The sequence below is a fragment of the Macaca mulatta genome, chromosome 11 (genome assembly GCF_049350105.2).
Source record: "Macaca mulatta isolate MMU2019108-1 chromosome 11, T2T-MMU8v2.0, whole genome shotgun sequence".
Lineage (NCBI taxonomy): Eukaryota > Metazoa > Chordata > Mammalia > Primates > Cercopithecidae > Macaca > Macaca mulatta.
In genome coordinates this window covers 116,912,061-116,930,344 of record NC_133416.1, presented here as the reverse complement: position 1 = coordinate 116,930,344, position 18,284 = coordinate 116,912,061, and the positions used below count along the sequence as shown (strand labels likewise).

Below are 18,284 nucleotides of genomic sequence, written 5' to 3'. Positions count from 1 at the left end.
ATGCCAGGTCTGCAAGGTAGCCTCAAGGAATAGAGGCACCAGGGGGCTCAGTAAGGGGTGAGGTACATCACAGGTGCTTAGAGCTCATGACTCTCGGGGGGCTTGGGAGAGGAGCTTCACCACTCAGCCTCTGCTTCCTCATCTGTGAAATGGGGTGATGCTGTTGCTAATACTACTTCCCAAGGTGGCTGGGAGGGTTTGACAGGTCACGCACGGTAGATGGCATTAACAAAAGCTGGCGTTCTGTGAGCGTTAGTATTAATACCCTCCCCGTCTGCCCAGAGAAAGGGCCCTCCCAGATAAGGAAGGGGCAGGGGGCTCACACCACCCTTCCAACGGGCACAGGTGGGACTGGCATTGCAGCGGGGATAAAGTGCGGACCGTGCTACCTCCCCACTGATCAGAAGGCCACAGGCCACGTCCCATCCTTCTAAAGCATTGTCCCTGACACCCTCGGGGCTCGTCCAAGTGAAACGGGATGGTGAGGAACAGGCAGTGGCGGGACATGGGGGTCCAGAGACAGCTTCCCAAAAGGAACGATATCCTGGTTAAGTCCTGGGCCACTGGTAGAAGGGGTGAAAAGGGAGAAGAGAAACAGATTTTAGGCAGAGTAAACAGCCCAGGCAACGGCCCTGGGAGGTAAGTAGTCTGGTGGAAACTGTAAATGACTCAGGAGGAGAGAGGAAGCCTGGGGCAGGCTTGCAGAGAGAAGCCCAAGAGAGGCAGCTGGCCGGGAGGGCCTCGAGCCAGAGCAGGGAGAGCCTCTTCGCTGCAGGACAGCGGCTCTCGCTGCACGGGGCACTCTGGCTGTGTGTAGAGACATGTTTGGCTGTCACAGCTAGGGGTAGAGGTGCTACTGGCATTGGGTGGGTCATGGCCTGGGATGCCGCTAAACATCCTACAATGCACAGGACAGCTCTGCCACAGAGAAGGGTCCAGTTCCAACTGTCAGCGGTACCAAGGGGGAGAAGCCCCGACCTGGGAACACTGGGCAGCCATGGGAGGTTTTAAGCAGGGTAAGGCATGGGCAGGCCTATGAGCCTAGGCAAATGAGCTTCCGTCGGCTTATTTGCCTCTGCCCTGGGGTGAACGGTGTGGTCTGACCTGGCCAGGGCAGCAGGGAGTGAAGAAATAGGTGGCTCTCCGTCCATCCGGCCTCGCTGGAGCTGGGCAAGTAGACCGGCCATGGCCCCCATCCTGACGCTGCCCGGGGCAGCCTCCTCCTAAGTGGCCTAAAATAAACTCGGTGTGGAGAATGGAAATGTCACTTTGGCCAACGGGGGAATCTTTCTCCGAGATTGGATTTAAACTACATTATACAAGCAATTTCATGGGCACTTAGCGCCACTCGGAGAGTCCCGCAAAAAAGGGACCAGCTCTTCATTTACCAGCCATAAATCAGCAGTTGCTATAATGAGCACAAAAATGTCACTTTTATGCAATTTTACAGATGAACAAAACTGGTGAAATTAACTGTGGTAACCTACTGGAGTCAGCAAAAGCAGCTGCCGGGGAAAAAAAAATTATATCTGTATGTATTTTTGTTCCTCTTAAACTCTCTTCCCAAGCAAGTTTCTGCCACTGTGGTGTGAAAACTCATTTGTCCTCACCATTATACTTTCATTTGGAGTTTATCTTGAGTATCCAATGAGCCACCAACTGTGAAAATGATTAAATCTACAAAATCTATCTAATGGATGGAATAAATTAGGTGTTTAAAACCTTAAGAAGAAGAAGAAGAAAAATGCCTGTTCCTAGTCCCCATTCACTGAAAGAAGGGGCATTTTGCCCCCATGTGGTCAACAGGGCTCAGTGAGGGTGACCTGGTCCCTCTGCCATTCCACAGAAAGTGCCATAATACAGAAGCTCATTTTGGTGAGTGTCTAGTATGTGCTAGGCTCCATGGCCATGGCTTTTCTTCTTCTTCTTCTTTTTTTTTCTTTAAGACAGGGTCTCACTCAGGGTAGAATGCAGTGGCACAGTCATAGCTTACTGCAGCCTCGACCTCCCAGGATCAAGTGATCCTGCTGCCTCAGTCTCCCAAGTAGCTGAGACTACAAGGGTGTGCCACTACACCTGGCTGATTTTTATATTTTTTGTAGAGATGGGGTCTCACCATGTTGCCCAGGCTGGTCTCAAACTCCTGGGCTCAAGTGACCCTCCCACCTTGGTGTCTCAAAGTGCTGGGATTACAGGTCAGCACTTTGAGATGCCACGGCGTCCAGCCTCCATGGCTTTTCTTCACGACTCTCGTTTGGAGGCCCCAACAACCTAGAGGTGGGAGATAGTCCCCGTTTTACTGATGAGGAAACAGACAAGTTATGACATTTGGCAGCTGGCCTCCATGATCTGCCACTCACACCAATGATTTTTATACCTCCTGGTATTCATGCCCTGTCCAGTCCCTGAGACCCACACTAAACAGGACTGACCTGTATAACTAGTATGATACTCTGGAGGTGAAAGAATATGACTTCCAGGGCTCAGTCATAAAAGTAGTTATGGCTTCCTCCTCACTCACTCTCTCAGACCACTTGTTCTGGGGGAAGCCACTGCTGTGTCAGGACACTGGAGCAGCCCATGGAGAAAGAGGCCCATGTGGCCATGAACTGCAGCCAAAAAGACCATGTGAGACTTCTTGGAAGTAGATCCTCCAGCCCCAGTCAGGCCTTCAGATGAGAGTGCAGCCCTGGCCAATATCCTGACTGCAACCTCATGAGAGACCCTGAGCAGAACCACTCAGGCAAGCTGCTCCCAACTTCCTAAGCCACCAAAACCATGAGAGATATTAAGTGACTGTTGCTGCCTTAAGTCACTGAGTTTTGCTTGTCACACAGCAGTAGGTGACTCATGCAGGTCCCGCTGTACAGAGCAGGAAGTGGAAGTTCAGAGTTTCCCAAGAGCATGCAATCAGCAAAGGGTGGGGGCTTCTTCCACGTTGGAAGGTTCTGAGCCAAGAAGACAGAGATCTGACTGGGGTCTTCCTAAGACCCCTCAGGCTGCTGGCTGGAGAGGGGCCAAAGGAAGCCCTAGGAGCTGCCCAACTGCCGGCTCCAGGCAGAGTACCCACACCCAGGGGCCCTCAGAAGCAATGGGACTTGCTGGGCCCTAAACATGAGGTTCGAGAGGCCCTGGAGATGTGGGGGATATGGACGGGGCAGGCACATGGAAAGAGGCTGCTCCCACGTGCCTGTAGCTAACTACACCCTCACAGGCGCTCTCCTCTCTGGAAGGAGGTGGAACCAAGGCGTGAAGAAACAAGCCCCAAATGCTGACCGCAGCCCACCTGGGGAAGAGGGCGCGGGTTATGGGATGGCAGGGGATTTTATTTCTCTGTGCTTTTCTATAATTGCCAGTAGCCAGTGACTGAGTATTGATTTAGGATGTGGGGAGGGGTGCACAGCTCCCTGCCTTCCTCGGGTCCTGCCTGGAGCCTGGGGTAGTGCCCTTGGCAGCTGCATCAAAGCTCCTCTTACTCCTGTGGCCCCTTCTGGCTCCCCACCCGCCTTGGTGAGGCAGTTTCTACTCCTGGGAAGACAGAGGCCTGGGGGGCAGCCTTACAGCGCCTGGGGGTGGGGCTGCAGGTGGAATGTGGACTCTGAGCCATGGCTCTGGTTCAAATCCCAGCTCTGCCACACACTGGCTGTGTGGCCTTAGGCACACCACTGTCCCTCTCTGAGCTTTCATTTTCCCTCAAGTGAAATGGGTGAATACTGCTGCGGACCTGGGAGGTTCTGTGAGAGCTGTTAAGAGCTGGCCTAGCTCAGTGCCTACCCTCAGTGGGCACATGGTTGTAGGGTTGGTGATGACTTCGTCACAGCCCCCTCCACTGCCTCCAAGCTCCCAGCTGCCTCTTTCTGTAACGCCCTCCACTGAGCTCCTTCTTGTGTGAGTCTGAGCTGTTCAGGGTAGTATTCAAGGCCCTGGCCACCTGGCCCAGGCCTCCTTCCCACAGGCCCCTGGAGCCACACACAGCGTCCCCAGCTTCCTCTCATATGCCACCCTCTGTTGACTATTCCCTCCAGGCCAGGCATTGTGCCAAACCCTCACGGCCTTGCCCTTGCGCAGTCCTCATGGCAGCCCCGTGCTTCAGAAGAGAAGGTCAGACGTTCAAGGAGTAGAGTGTCAAGCGGGGGGCACAAACAAATGCCTATAGAGGACAGATGGCAGGGACTGAGGTGGGCGGGGAGGGTGTGTCCTGTCCAGAGAAAATTCACATTTAAGCAGCGTTCAAATACCCAGCAGGGCCAACCACACACCAGGTGGGCGGGATGTGGCCCACAGGCCGCCAGTTTGAGACCTCTGGTGGCCGTGAGAGGATGTGTGAGCCAGGATTTAAGCCCAGGTCCTCCATCCCCCTGGCCTCTGCTCTCAGTCACTGGGCAGCGTCAGTACTGTGGCTTGGGCCCGTTCTCTCACACTGATGTGCCCTCTTCCCTCCATAACCGAAGGCTCACTGGTCCTTTAGGATCTAACTGAAGCGCTGCCTCCCCGTGCTGACTACCTGGACAGACTGCTCTCCCGGTCTGCATCTGTTTCCCCTGCCTGACGCCCCTATGCGAAGGGCCTCATCTGTGGGGCACAGCACCTGATCCAAAGTGGTGAATGTGGGACTGTTGCGGGGGTGTTGTCTATGAGGCAGGGACCCAGCATTCCACCATGCACTGGTGCCCACTGGTGCGTGCTACACAGTAGGAGCTTGCGTTGTGTGCTGGGTAAATGCAGTAAGAGAAGTTGCCTACACACCCCTGGCCCACTGGCTCTCCTGACCCTCAGATCTCAGCCAAGGTGTCCCCCAGCCAGGCAGCCCCTGATGTGCCCTTGTAGGACCCCCATGCTGTAGCTGACGGTCGACTTTTATCCCAGTCTAGATTTGGAGACCTTCTAGAGCAGATCCTGTTTTTTCTCACCACCCTGACATCTAAATAACTGTGGCTGCCACCACCGAGGGTGCTTGGGAAGCGTCCCATAGATGGCGGCTCCAAGGCCAAAGAATCCCATTCCCAGGCCTTTGAGAGGTTGCAGGGGCAGCCGCCAGGCAGCATCTGGGCTCGAATGTGCAGAAACCAGGGTGCTCCCCACTGTGTACTGGGCCACTCCTTCCCCTGCTCTGCCTCTGCCTGCTGTGGCCCCCATTAAAGACTTGTCGGGAAATGTAAAAGGCTGGCTGGGCTGGAAGTGCTGGATGAGCTGCCGCTGCCATTAAGTTAATGGTATGGGCCTTTTACAGGTGTGTTAAATAGATGCGGTTATTAACGAGTATATTAAGCCAATTAAAACCAGCCCTTTGAGTGGGATTTAATGTTGCTACAGGGAGACACGAGAGCAGGCCTCCAGAAGCTGAGGAGGGGGCAGGGCAGGCGGAGTGGGCTGGGGGTGTGCAGAGGGACTGTGGAGCAGTGAGGAGCTTGCACTGCAACACTGCACCACAGGGCCTGTGATATGGGACCCCAGGCACCTACCGCAGAGTGAGCCAGGCAGGGCCAGGCTGGGTCCAGGGAGAGGCGTGTCTGTTCTTCAGCCCTCATCACCCTGTGGGGTGCATTCTGGGGCTGCCCCCATTTGACAGATGAGCAGCTGAGGCTCAGAGAGGGCAAGTCACCTGTCCAAGGAGATGGGAGCGGCGGACAGGAGGCTTGGAGCTGAGTTCTGGCACCGGAGCTACCTCCTGGATCCCCCTGCGGTCCTAGGTTCCTACTGCTTCACTGGGCATGCCCCTGGAGAAGGGGTTTCCTTGGTGGACCTCAGCTTTGTGGACTGTAGAATGGAGCAAATTCTCGCCTTCCCATAGGAGAGGGGAGAGTGAAAGGTGTGCAAGCACACAGTAGGTGTTCACCCACTGTCGTTTCTTTCTCAAGCTGTTGCATGCTTTGTCTACTGCCTCCTTTGTGAGGGCGCAGGGTATTATCTGTGTTGAAATGGGGGAGCAAGGGGCATCCAGGGCTTCTCTAGGATGGAAGGGGTCCCTGGCACAGGGCCTGGCCCCAGCTCATCGGGGGGAGCAGCTCCACATCTGCATTCCCCTTCGCTGCCACACTCTGCCCTTGGAGGTGGCAGCCTCCTGAATGCTCAATTAACGTGACACTAATTAGCTGGTGGCAGAGGCAGAATCCCTAATGAGGTCGCCCAGGAGGGGGGGCAGGGATGGCGGCTGGGCTAGGGCAGACACAGCTGTTCTCCAGCCTCTATGGGAGGGGCAGGAGTGGCTGCTCCATACCTTCCTGGCTGTCCCAGGGACCCTGCCCCAGCCCAATGACTGGGGCGGTAGCCTGAGGGCTCCTGAGGTCAGCCACAGGTGTGAATCCACGTGCCCCCGTGACCAGCCAGGGAACCTCAGGAAAGTGACTACAGCTCTCCTGATGTCTGTTTCCCCTGAGGGCAGGGGAATGGAGATGAAATGACAGAATGCATGTCAGTCAGCCTGGTACAGGTGCTCAGAAAAGGCTAACCATCTTCCTTCTAGCTCTTTCTGGGCCAGAAATGGCAATGGAGGGTAGCAGGGAACAATGAGCCCTGTACAAAGGACCCTGCCTCTCGTTCTCTAACATGTGCACACATGCAAGCTACATACATGTGCTGAGGTGCTCACATGTGTGCCCAGACATTCAGGGACACCCTCAACATACAAAGACAGTCAGGTGCTCTAGGCACACGTTTATCTACACACAACTTCTATACCCCACAGCCCTGAAGCAGCCGAGGTAGCCCTGCAGGTGGGGCTGGGGACACTTTAATCCCTCTCTAGCCTGACTTTCTTGATACTCCCATGTTCCTCAGTTTCCCTTGCCCACTCCCTAGCAGGGCTCTGTCTTTGGGAGCCCACACCTTACTCTCTGCCTGCACCCAAGGCTCCAGATTTGTCTGTGTTTCCTGTCTTGTCCTGATGTTGCTGCCTGTCCTTTTGCCTTTAGCCTGGCCTCATCTCTACCTTCCTCCAGACATAGACCTACTCCTGTCTGTCTCCAACCATATATGTGTTGTTCTGACTCACCTACCTGTCCCGTTCCCTCCCCACCACTGGCTCTCTGCCTGTTCCCATCACTGTCTTTCTGCAGCCACATCCGTGGCTCTCTATTCTGGACACTGGTTCATTATAAGTGTTGCAGACACCCACTCGCAATTTGTGGCTTGTCTTTTTTTTCTCTCATTTTGGAAATCCTTTCTATCCTGGGGATTATATTCTTCATCATTTTCATCAAAGAATGATATGGTTTCGCTTTCCAAAAGTTAGATTTCTAGTCTGCCTGGGATTCCTTTTTGGGTATGGTGTGAGGTAGGGCTCCTCTGTCACTTATTCCCTATGGATAACCACTTGTCCCAGCATGGCATTTGTCTCCCCAGTGATCTGCAATCCCTGCTTTGTCTCCTGGTCCTTGTGCTGATCCCACTGTCTCAACTTTAAGCTGTAACAGGACAAGCCCCTTCCCCAACCCTGATACTTCTTTCTCAAAAGTGCCTTGGCCATTTTTGGTCCCTTTGTTTTTATCAATTAAGTCAGCTTTTGAGTTACACACACATAAATGCTCAAGATATAGGGATTGGATTGAACTTCTTCCATTTGAATCTCTGTCTATATGCATGACATATTTCTAAGTTTATTTAGGTCTTTAAAAAATACCACTGAATAAACTTATCTTCTCCATAAAGGCCATTTGCCTCTTTTGTCCGAGTTTCATAATTTAGAGGAAATGGACAAATTCCTAGAAAGGCATCAACTACCAAGACTAACTTAAGAAATAGAAAATCTGAATAGACCTATAACAAGTAAAGAGATTGAATTAGCAATCAAAACACTACCCACAATGAAAAGCCCAGACCTAGATGGCCTCATGGGTGAATTCTACCAAGCATTTAAATAAGAATTAATTATTCACAATCTCTTCCATTAAAAAAAGAGAGGACACTTCCAAATGAATTCTGTAAGACCAGTATTATCCTAATTCTAAAACCAAACAAAGATATTACACACAAAAAACTATAGACCTATAGCCATTATGAATACAGATGCAAAAACCAACAAAATACTAGCAAAACTAAATCCAGCCACTTAGAAAAAGGATTATATACCATGACCAAGTGGGATTTATCCCAGGAATGCAAGGTTAGTTCAACATCCAAAAATCAATTAATGTTAATACCATATTGACAGAAGGACAACTACCACATGTTCATCCCAGTAGACACAAAGCATTTGCCAAATCAATATCCCTCATGATAAAAATATTCAAAAAACTATGAAAACTACATAGTTAACATGACACTTCATGGTAAAAGACTGAATTCTTTCTCTCTACAATCAGGAATAAGACAAAGTATCTTTCCACTCCTATTCAACATTGTAATAAAAGTTTTTGCCAGAGCAATTAGACAAAAAAAAAGCATTCATATTAGAAAGAAGTAAAACCATCTCTAGTCACAGATGACATTATCTTGTATACAGGATAGCCGAAGAAATTCACTAAAAAACTATTAGAATAAAGAAGTTCAGCAAGGTTACAGGATACAAGATCAATATACAAAAATCAACAGTTTCTATATACTTACAATGAACAATCCAAAAATTAAAAAAATTCCAATTACAACAGCATCAAAAAGAATACTGAGGAATAAATTTAATGAAAGAGCAAAACTCAAAATCTGAAAACTGTAAAACATTGTTAAAAGAAATAAATGGAAACACCCTATGTTCATGGATTGGAAGACAATAATAAGACAGCAATATTCTCTAAGTTGACCCATAAATCCAATGCAAATCTCTATCAAAACCTCAGCTGGCTTCTTTGCAGAACTTGACAAGCTGAGACTACACTTCATGGGACTCAGCATAGCCAAAACAATCTTGAAGGAGGAGGACAAAGTTGGAGGATTTACACTTTCTGATTTCAAAACTTAATACAAAGCTGCAGGAATCAAGACAGTGTGGTACTGGCATAAAGATGGATATATAGATCAATGGAATAGAAAATCCAGAAATAGGCCAGGCGCGGTGGCTCACGCCTGTAATCCCAGCACTTTGGGAGGCCGAGGTGGGCAGATCATGAGGTCAGGAGATCAAGACCATCCTGGCTAACATGGTGTAACTCCATCTCTACTAAAAAAAAATACAAAAAATTAGTCAGGCGTGGCGGCAGGCGCCTGTAATCCCAGCTACTCGGGAGGCTGAGGCAGGAGAATGCATGAACTCGGGAGGTGGAGCTTTCAGTGAGCCAAGATGGCACCACTTAACTCCAGCCTGGGCAACAGAGAGAGACTCCGTCTCAAAAAAAAAAAAAAAAAGAAAATCCAGAAATAAACCCTTACATTTATGGTCAATTGATTTTCACAAGGGAGCCAAAACAATGCAGTAGGAGAAAGACTGATCTCTTCAACAAATGGTGTTGGGACAGCTAGATATCAATATGCAAAAGAATGGAGTTGGATACTTTCCTCATGATGTACACAAAACTTAAAATGAATTACAGGCCAGGCACAGTGGCTCACACCTCTAATCCCAGCACTTTGGGAGGGCGAGGCGGGCAGATCACCTGAGGTGGGGAATTCGAGACCAGCCTGACCAACATGGAGAAACCCTGTCTCTAAAAATACAAAATTAGCTGGGCATGGTGGCGCATGCCTGTAATCCCAACTACTTGGGAGGCTGAGGCAGGAAGGTTGCGGTGAGCTGATGTGCCATTCACTCCAGCCTGGGCAACAACAGCAAAACTCCATCTCAAAAAAAAAAAGAAAAGAATCACAGACCTAAATGAAAGAGCTAAAATGACCCTGGGATATGCAAAGCCTTCTTACCAAAAATACAAGTGACCAAAGATATCCTGACATCATCAAAATTCAAAACTTTTGTGCTTCAAAGGATACCACAAAGAAAGTGAAGACAACTCCAGACTGGGAGAAAATATTCGCAGATCATGCGCCTGATATGGGACTTGTATCTAGAATACATGAAGAAGTTTTACAACTTCATAAAAAGACAAATTGCTGAATCAAAAAATGGACAGGCTAAGCACAGTGGCTCATGCCTGTAATCCCAGTGCTTTGGGAGGCTGAGGCAGGAGGGTCACTTGAGGCAGGAGTTTAAGACCAGCCTAGGTAACATAGTGAGACCCCATCCCTACTAAACATTAAAAAATTATCTGAGCATGGTGGCATGAGCTTGTAGTCCCAGCTACTCGGGAGGCTGAGGTGGGAGAATCACTGGAGCCCAGGAGGTCGAGGCTGTAGCAAGCCATGACCATGCCACTGCCCAGTCAGGGTGACAGCAAGACCCTGTTTCAAAAAAGAAAGAGTCCCAAACTACTGCCTTGTGGGCCAAATCTGGCCTGCTGCCTGCTTTTGTAAATAAAGTCTTATTGGAACACAGTTACACCCATTCATTTATGTATGTCTGTGGCTGTATTCCTGCAAGAACTGGAGTGTTAATAAATTACAAAAGAAACTGTATGGCCCGCGAAGCTGAAAATATCTGCTCTTCACAGAAAATGTTTGCCAGCCTCTGCTGTCAAGGAGTACAGTTGTGTTAATATGTTGATCTTATGTTGCTAACGTCTTATTCTCTTGGGTTTTCTTTTTTTTTCTTTTTTTAGAGACAGGGTCTCAATATGTTGGCCACGCTGATCTCTTGAACTCCTCCTGAGTAGCTGGGACTACTGCAACTGGGTTCTTGGGTTTTTCTATGCAGATAATTTTACTCCTTTCTAATCTTTATACTACCTTTTAATTTACGTGTCCTCGCTTATCTGTGCTGGCCACAGCCTCTGTGCAGTGTGTGGACAAGCAGTGATTTGGATCTTTGTCTCCCTCTGATTTTATCAAACCTCGAGTTTGTTTGTAGTGGATCGTGGTTGGACTCTGGTAAATGAAGGAGGTTGACTTCCTTCCTAGTTGGCTCGGAGCTTAGCTTTAGTTGTTAAATCCTAAACAGGGATGAGATCTATCTGGCCCGCTCCCGGCCCTTCATCTCCGAGCCTCTGTCCTCTTGCACGCTTGGTACCCGCGGCAGGGGGCGGCCCCAGACCTTCCTTCCATCCCTCAAGCTGCACTCAGCAACAGCTACATAACTGAATCTGCTGTGCGGCCCTAGATTTATTTTTAATTTCATTGGAATTTTAAATTGCTTTGTTTCTTCCGTCTTTTATTAGCATGAGTGGAAGCAGTGGCACCTGCAGGAATGCTGGTGGACGGCGGTTCACTTGGGCAGTAGCTCCAGCCTGTCAGTGTCCTGAGGATCTGTAGGGTGGGGGTGGGGTGAGGGTGGGAATTGGGGAAGAGCTGCTCCCTGATCCTCTTGGATGACAAGCCCTTCAAAGCTTCTCATCTATCATGAGCAATATGGGTGGCGGAGTTTCTTGCCCCCTTGTGGGCATGGATATTGAGGGAAAGAGGTTCCCGCCCCTGGGATGCGGGCAGGTGAGGTGTCTGGGTCAGCTGCTAAGCCCTGCAGGGTCCCCTCCTTCCATTCCTGTCTCCATATCACAGCAAAGGAAACTGAGGCACAGTCACTAACTTGTCCAAGACCATACATACACACCCCCATCAGGGCATAGCCCGTATTTGACCCCTAGACAGTCCCAAAGCTTGTGCCCTAGGGGTTCACGGGGATGGGGCAGCATGGGCACGCTACCCTCAGCCACAGAAGAGCAGCCTGGGGCACAGAGAGGCCACATCACTTACCCAAGGTCCAGCTGAGGAGGGTGGGTGCTCATGTCTGCCTCCTGGGACAGCTGCCTTGGCTCCACCCTCCTTGGGACCCTTGGACAGGGACGAGGCCCAGTCCCTGAGTACCCCCATCTCGCGGCCGGCCCCCATGGTGCCCCTCTGGGGCTTCTGCACAGCCTGTATTTTTGGCAGCGTGTGACTCAAAGTTTGCATATTAACTCCATAATGGGAAAGTCAAATATTTATTAATTAGTGGGGAAGGCCCTGAGCAGTTGAGATCCACAGGCTGCTGGCCCAGGGGTAGGCAGGTTCCTTTGTTTTTCTGCAGGTCATTTTTTCCAGTCACCTAGGATAGGCCACGACAGCCTGCTGCCCAAACTCCCAGACCCACAGCTCACTGCAAACCACCTCCTCTGGCCCATCTGACCTTGGATCCCAGATAAGTGAACTGTGGCTCTTTCTGGTTCCCTGGCCATTTCTCAGCATACAGCCAGACCTCATCACAAGCTACTCTGATCCCTGTTTTACGGGAAAAGGGAGACAGGGGTCTCAGACTGGACCACCTCGTCCCCCTCAACCAAGCTTTTGACATTATCATCACAGACAGCCAGAGCTGGGTGGCTTCTTAGGTCCACCTCATCTGAGCCCTTGTTTTATACAGGGAGAAGGCCGAACCCACTCATCCAAGATCATTTCGCCCATAGCCTGGTCGAGAACTTTCTCCCTTGGTTGAAAACACAGCATGACCCCAGGTCTGGTCACAAAGCCCTTCCTGTCTTGGTTCTGTCCAGGGACAACAGGGACAAGAGGAGAGATCTGGGCCCCTATCACCCAACAACCATGCCTAGGAGGAAAGCGCAGGAGCCTACTTGGCTTAGCATCCAGGCACTGATTGGCAGCAGCAGGGCACCCAATTCAATTAGCTGCTTATCTCTCTTCCTGCCTTCCTGTTTCCCGTGCTCTTCAATTATAGGCAGAGTCACTGTCTTTTCCAATAAGTGAAGAGATGTCAAAGGATCTGAATGGGCGGGGGAGGCAGGATGTCCTTGGTGATCATCCACACTCTCCTGTTCCAGCCTCGGAGCAGAAAGAAAGGGCCAGCACAGGTCATCAGGCCCAGCCCCTCCTCTAGCCATCTGGTAGCAGAGGGCAGGGAGTCTTGACGGCTGGACAGTAGCAATCAAAGGTTAAAAGGCACAGACCCTTTGAGACAGTCCAGCCGGAATTTTTTTTTGCACGGATGCACATGTACAAAGATGTTCATTACAGGAATGTTTAGAATAGTGAGAGACTAGAAACAACCTAAATGTCCATCAAGGAAGGGCTGGTTAAATGTTACCATTTTTTATTCCTGTAGTGGAATACAGTGTAGCTGCTAAACCCCTGAACAAAAAAGAACAGGCTGCCAATAGTAGCAGAGATCAAGTAGGGCTAAGAAGCAGAAAAAAGGGCCACACTGCAGATTTCAAAGTCAGCAGTGAACACTTTCCAAAAGTGAGGGGCATGCCCTGAGTACCAAATCTAAACCCCTTATTTGAAGCAGTGAAAGTAGGGGTTTGTCAGCTGGTGACAGGCTCTTCCCTTAGACCTACTTGGTTTAGAAGAGAAAAATAGGTGGGGTTACAAACCATATTTGCAGGAACCTGGGTCTGAGGAAAGAGAGGATAAATGAGCACACATACAGAAATTTTTAGTTAGCTCAGGACAGGGCCTTGCTCTTCCCTAAGCTGAAAATGGACTGGCAAAAACTCATTTCCTCCTACGTAATCTAAATCGAACCAGCATAGGGCCTAATAAAAATAATCTAAATTGAACCAGCATAGGACCTAATAAAAAATAGACTAAAAAATGAAAGCAAGGAAAAGCATAAGTAAATTCATGGTTGGCCAAAAACACTTCTCATCAGAAGGATATAGTCACAGAAGAGATGAAGATCATAGATAAGTACTTTATCAAGAAGGAAAAAATAAGCCAGGTGCGGTGGCTCAAGCCTGTAATCCCAGCACTTTGGGAGGCCGAGGCGGGCGGATCACGAGGTCAGGAGATCGAGACCATCCTGGCTAACCCGGTGAAACCCCGTCTCTACTAAAAAATACAAAAAACTAGCCGGGCAAGGTGGGCGCTTGTAGTCCCAGCTACTCGGGAGGCTGAGGCGGGAGAATGGCGGGAACCCGGGAGGCGGAGCTTGCAGTGAGCTGAGATCCGGCCACTGCACTCCAGCCTGGGCGACACAGCCAGACTCCGTCTCAAAAAAAAAAAAAAAAAAAAAAAAAAAAAAAAAAGAAAAAATTTAGTAAGCAGTTGTTTCTATAAAGCAAAAACACAAAGAAGATACACAAGAGCAGGAAAAAAAAAAAAAAAAAAAAGCTTACTGCCCAAGTAAAGGGGGAAATAGAATGAGCACAGGAAAAAGAAAAAAAAAAAAAAAGGTGCAGAAAACATAGGAAAAAAAGTGAGCAACATAAAATGAGTCAGAAAGGTCTAATCAGAAAAAGCTACATAGGGAAGATAGGTGAAAGATAGCCAATATGTGCTTAACTGGAGTCCCCAAGGAAGGAAACTAAAATATAAGCCTCAGATCTGCATGCTGAAAGGGCACAGTACTGTGTTCCAGGGAAAATAGACTCTATATGGTCAACTCCAAGACACATCCTCGTCAAGTAACTGTACATGAAAGATATGGAAAGATCGAAATCAAATAGATGTGGGAAAATCAATCCTCAGCTTCTCCATGGCAACATGCAATATTAGAAGACAGTAGAACAAAACCCACAAAATCCTCAAGCAAACAAAGTGAACCAGGAACTTGCTTTTTTTTATAACTCACTCAAGTAGACCATTCTGAATGTGCAGAAACTCCAGGAGTATTGTTCGCATGAGGCCTTCTTAAGGAATATACTAGAGGACCAACTTCAGACAATGGGTGAACCAAGGCAAAAGATTTGGTAGTGAGCACTATTCTTATTAAAGAAACAAATGTGGGGATTGTGGTGACATACCAGATGCTCTGTTATAAGCCCTGAGAATACAGTAATAGCATTGCTAATAACAAACGAGAAAGGAAGGAGGAAAGAAGGGGACAGGATTATAAGTAGACTGATATCCTAGTCTTTATGTCGAACTCCTGGCTTCAAGTGATCCGCCCACCTTGGCCTCCCAAAGTGCTGGGACTGCAGGTGTGAACCACTGTGCCCAGCCTGATATCCTCATCTTTAATAGCTGGAATCAAAAGATATCATTAAAACTGATGTTAGATAATAGAGGTTTGAAAATATGAAGTGAACTCTACAAAAATATTGTGGAGAGAAAAAGAAAATCTACCAATTTCATTGTTTTATTCCTCTTAGGGAAAATAATAGATACTATTCTAAAGAAATAGAGAATTAATGGCCGGGCGCGGTGGCTCAAGCCTGTAATCCCAGCACTTTGGGAGGCTGAGACGGGCGGATCACGAGGTCAGGAGATCGAGACCATCCTGGCTAACATGGTGAAACCCTGTCTCTACTAAAAAAAATACAAAAAACTAGCCGGGCGAGGTGGTGGGCGCCTGTAGTCCCAACTACTTGGGAGGCTGAGGCAGGAGAATGGTGTGAACCCGGGAGGCGGAGCTTGCAGTGAGCTGAGATCCGGCCACTGCACTCCAGCCTGGGTGACACAGCGAGACTCCGTCTCAAAAAAAAAAAAAAAAAAAAAAAAAAAAGAATTAAAGAATAGTTATACCACTAGAAAAAAGCCACTAACCTTCCTTATGATTAGTAGGTACACAAAACAAAGCAGAGAACACAAATCACACGGTTAAAGACTTTTTAGGACAATTTAAATAAAGCACAAATGACTGAACTAAGACCAGACATGTGTCATATCAATAAATGTAAATGGCCTAACTCTCCTATTAAAAGAAAAAAAGGGCATTCAGACTGGACCACAAAGCTTAATCCAACTCTATAGTATATGAGTCACATCTAAACAAAGTAATTCAGAAAAGCTGAAATAAAAGGATTGGCAAAGATTTTAAGAAAAATGTGAATTTAAAAGGCAGAGATTACCATTTTAATAGATACAATTGAATCCTGGACTTTTTGGCCTGGATTCAATTTTATCTCTTAGGATATAATTCACTATGAAGATTTAAGGTTATTAATATCTATGCATTAAATAACATTGCATCACCATTCAAAAAGCCAAAGATACAGGTGCTACAAGAAGACATAGACAGGAACATGTTAGCAGTAGGTGTCTAGTTCCTTTCTCTATCCATGACAGTTAAGTAAGGATATAGAAAACCTAATAGCCTAATTAATGGGAGATAAAATTGGTATACACCAAACTGAATCCTGAAAACAAAGTGACTTTTTAAGTCTCCATAAAAAAATCCACAAAGCTTACAACAATTACCATAGGTTATATCATGAAGAAAGTTTCAAAAAATTCCTAAAAAGTAGAAATAGTAGATAAGATTCTCTGATCATAAAAACACTACCACCACCCTAGAAGTAAAACACAAGGCTGGGCGCAGTGGCTCACGCCCATAATCCCAGTACTTTGGGAGGCTGAGATGGGCGAATCACCTGAGGCCAGGAGTTCGAGACCAGACTGACCAACATGGAGAAACCCCATCTCCACTAAAAATACAAAATTAGCCGGGCATCATGGCAGGAGCCTGTAATCCCAGCTACTCGGGAGGCTGAGGCAGGAGAACCACTTGAACCCAGGAGGCGGAGGTTGCAGTGAGCCGAGATCATTCCATTGCACTCCAGCCTGGGCAACAAGAGCGAAACTCCATCTCAAAACAAACAACAAACAAAAAAACACACAAAACACCTACTATTTGAGTGGATGTGTGGGACTCAAATGAGTCTTAGGTTAAAATTTAAAATATCTAGAAAATAATAATAATGAAAATACTACATACAATTCAGCAGTGCTCAGAGCCTTGTAGCCTGAATTTTTCCTTTTTTTAAAAAAATTAATGTAAAAATGTAACTCTCTAAGGGAAAAAAACTAAAAGCAGAAAGGTTTTAATAAAGATAAAAGCATAAATTAATGAGTTAGAAACCAGAAAAGGATAATTACTAATAAATAAATCCTAAAGATGAATCTTTGGGGAAAGGGGATAGATAGTATCATTAGCTAACTAACCTAATGAAGAAAAACAGGAAAAAGAGCACAAAATATACAATATAAGAAATAAGGGTGAACTCATCACTTAAGAGTTGTAAAAATTATTTAGTTCAAACTACTGCAAGTCAATCTGAAGACCTGGATAAAATGGATGCTTTTCTAGAGAAACATAATTTACTAAAATCATTCAAAAAGCAGTAGAACAATCAAACTAATTATTAGTGAAGAAATAGCATTATCAAAGAGCTACCCACTCACCCCAAATAACTGCACTAGCCCAAACAGGTTCATGGAGGATCAACCAAACTTTTAAGAACAGATAATTCCATGTCTATTTAAACTGTTCAAAGCAAAGAGAAAGAAGGAAAGCCTCTATTTTCTTCATGATGTGAGTGCAATATAGGAAAACCCAAACAAAATTGTTCCAAAAAAAGAAAACCAAAGAACAATCTCTTTGACGAGACTGAGGCAAAAATCCTAAATAACAAATCCAATCCAGCAGTATATTATAAAGAAATATTTACCATGACCAACTGGGGTTTAATTTGGAATGCAAGGATAGTTCAATATTAAAAAATCTATTATTCATATTAATTCACAAATGGGAAAAAATGTGATCATAAACACTGAAAAGTCTTTCAGCAAAGTTCACCTTCCATTCTTGATTTTTAAAATCCTCAACAAAACAGGAATAGATGGAGACTTATTTAACCTGATAAACTATCTGCCCCAAAGCCAGAATTTGCTTAATGGGAAAATCTAGAAGCTACAAAGCAAGAATGTCTATTATCACCACTATTATTGTTTCATTGTTCCAGAAATAGTAGCCAACTATTAAAGAAATTAAGGTATAAAACAAAATAGGGGGTAAATTTATCATTTGTAAACCATATGATAGAATAACTGGAAAACCCAAGCACCTAAATTGAAGAACTGTTGGGAACAATAAAAGAATTCAGTAAGGTGGCAGAACTTAACAGCCTTCATATAAGCAACCTTCATTTGTGGAAGACAAGACTAGCTAAAAAAGCTAAACTATCCAGAAATAAACTTAACCAAACAATGTGCAAGATTTCAACCAGGCAAATGTTAAAACATTCCTGAGAGACATGAAGAAGTGTATCATGTTTTGGTGGGAAAGGCAGCATCATAAAAGTGTCATTTCTTCCTAAATTCATCTGTAAATGTAATGCAATCCCGGTAGAAACACAAATAGGATTTTTGTTTTGACCTAGATAAATTGATTCTATAGTTCAGACAGGAAAATAATAAAAGAGCCAAGGAAATTTGGGTAGAGGGTGAGAACAAGGAGCAACAACCTCTACCAAATACTAAAATGTACTACATGGCTGGGCACAGTGGCTCATGACTGTAATCCCACCACTTTGGGAGGCTAAGGTGGGCAGATCACCTGAAATCAGGAGTTCAAGGCCAGCCTGGCCAACATGGTGAAACCCTATCTCCACTAAAAAATACAAAAATTAGCCAAGTGTGGTGGTGCGTGCCTGTAA

The 18,284-nt window shown here is 46.8% G+C and overlaps 1 protein-coding gene and 1 long non-coding RNA gene across 8 annotated transcripts in view; one reads left to right on the top strand and one right to left on the bottom strand.

Annotated features, from left to right (window-relative positions):
* Positions 1–18,284, bottom strand: part of FAM222A (family with sequence similarity 222 member A) — a 56,001-nt gene that overhangs the window by 4,410 nt on the left and 33,307 nt on the right. Inside the window, exon 1 of one of the 6 annotated variants that reach the window (XM_077952742.1) lies at positions 2,117–2,271. The gene's annotated coding sequence lies outside the window, so the exon portion shown is untranslated. 6 annotated transcript variants of the gene reach the window in all.
* The window catches only part of LOC114670944 (uncharacterized), a 39,547-nt gene that overhangs the window by 7,367 nt on the left and 13,896 nt on the right, over positions 1–18,284 (top strand). The gene's annotated exons all lie outside the window — the stretch shown is intronic.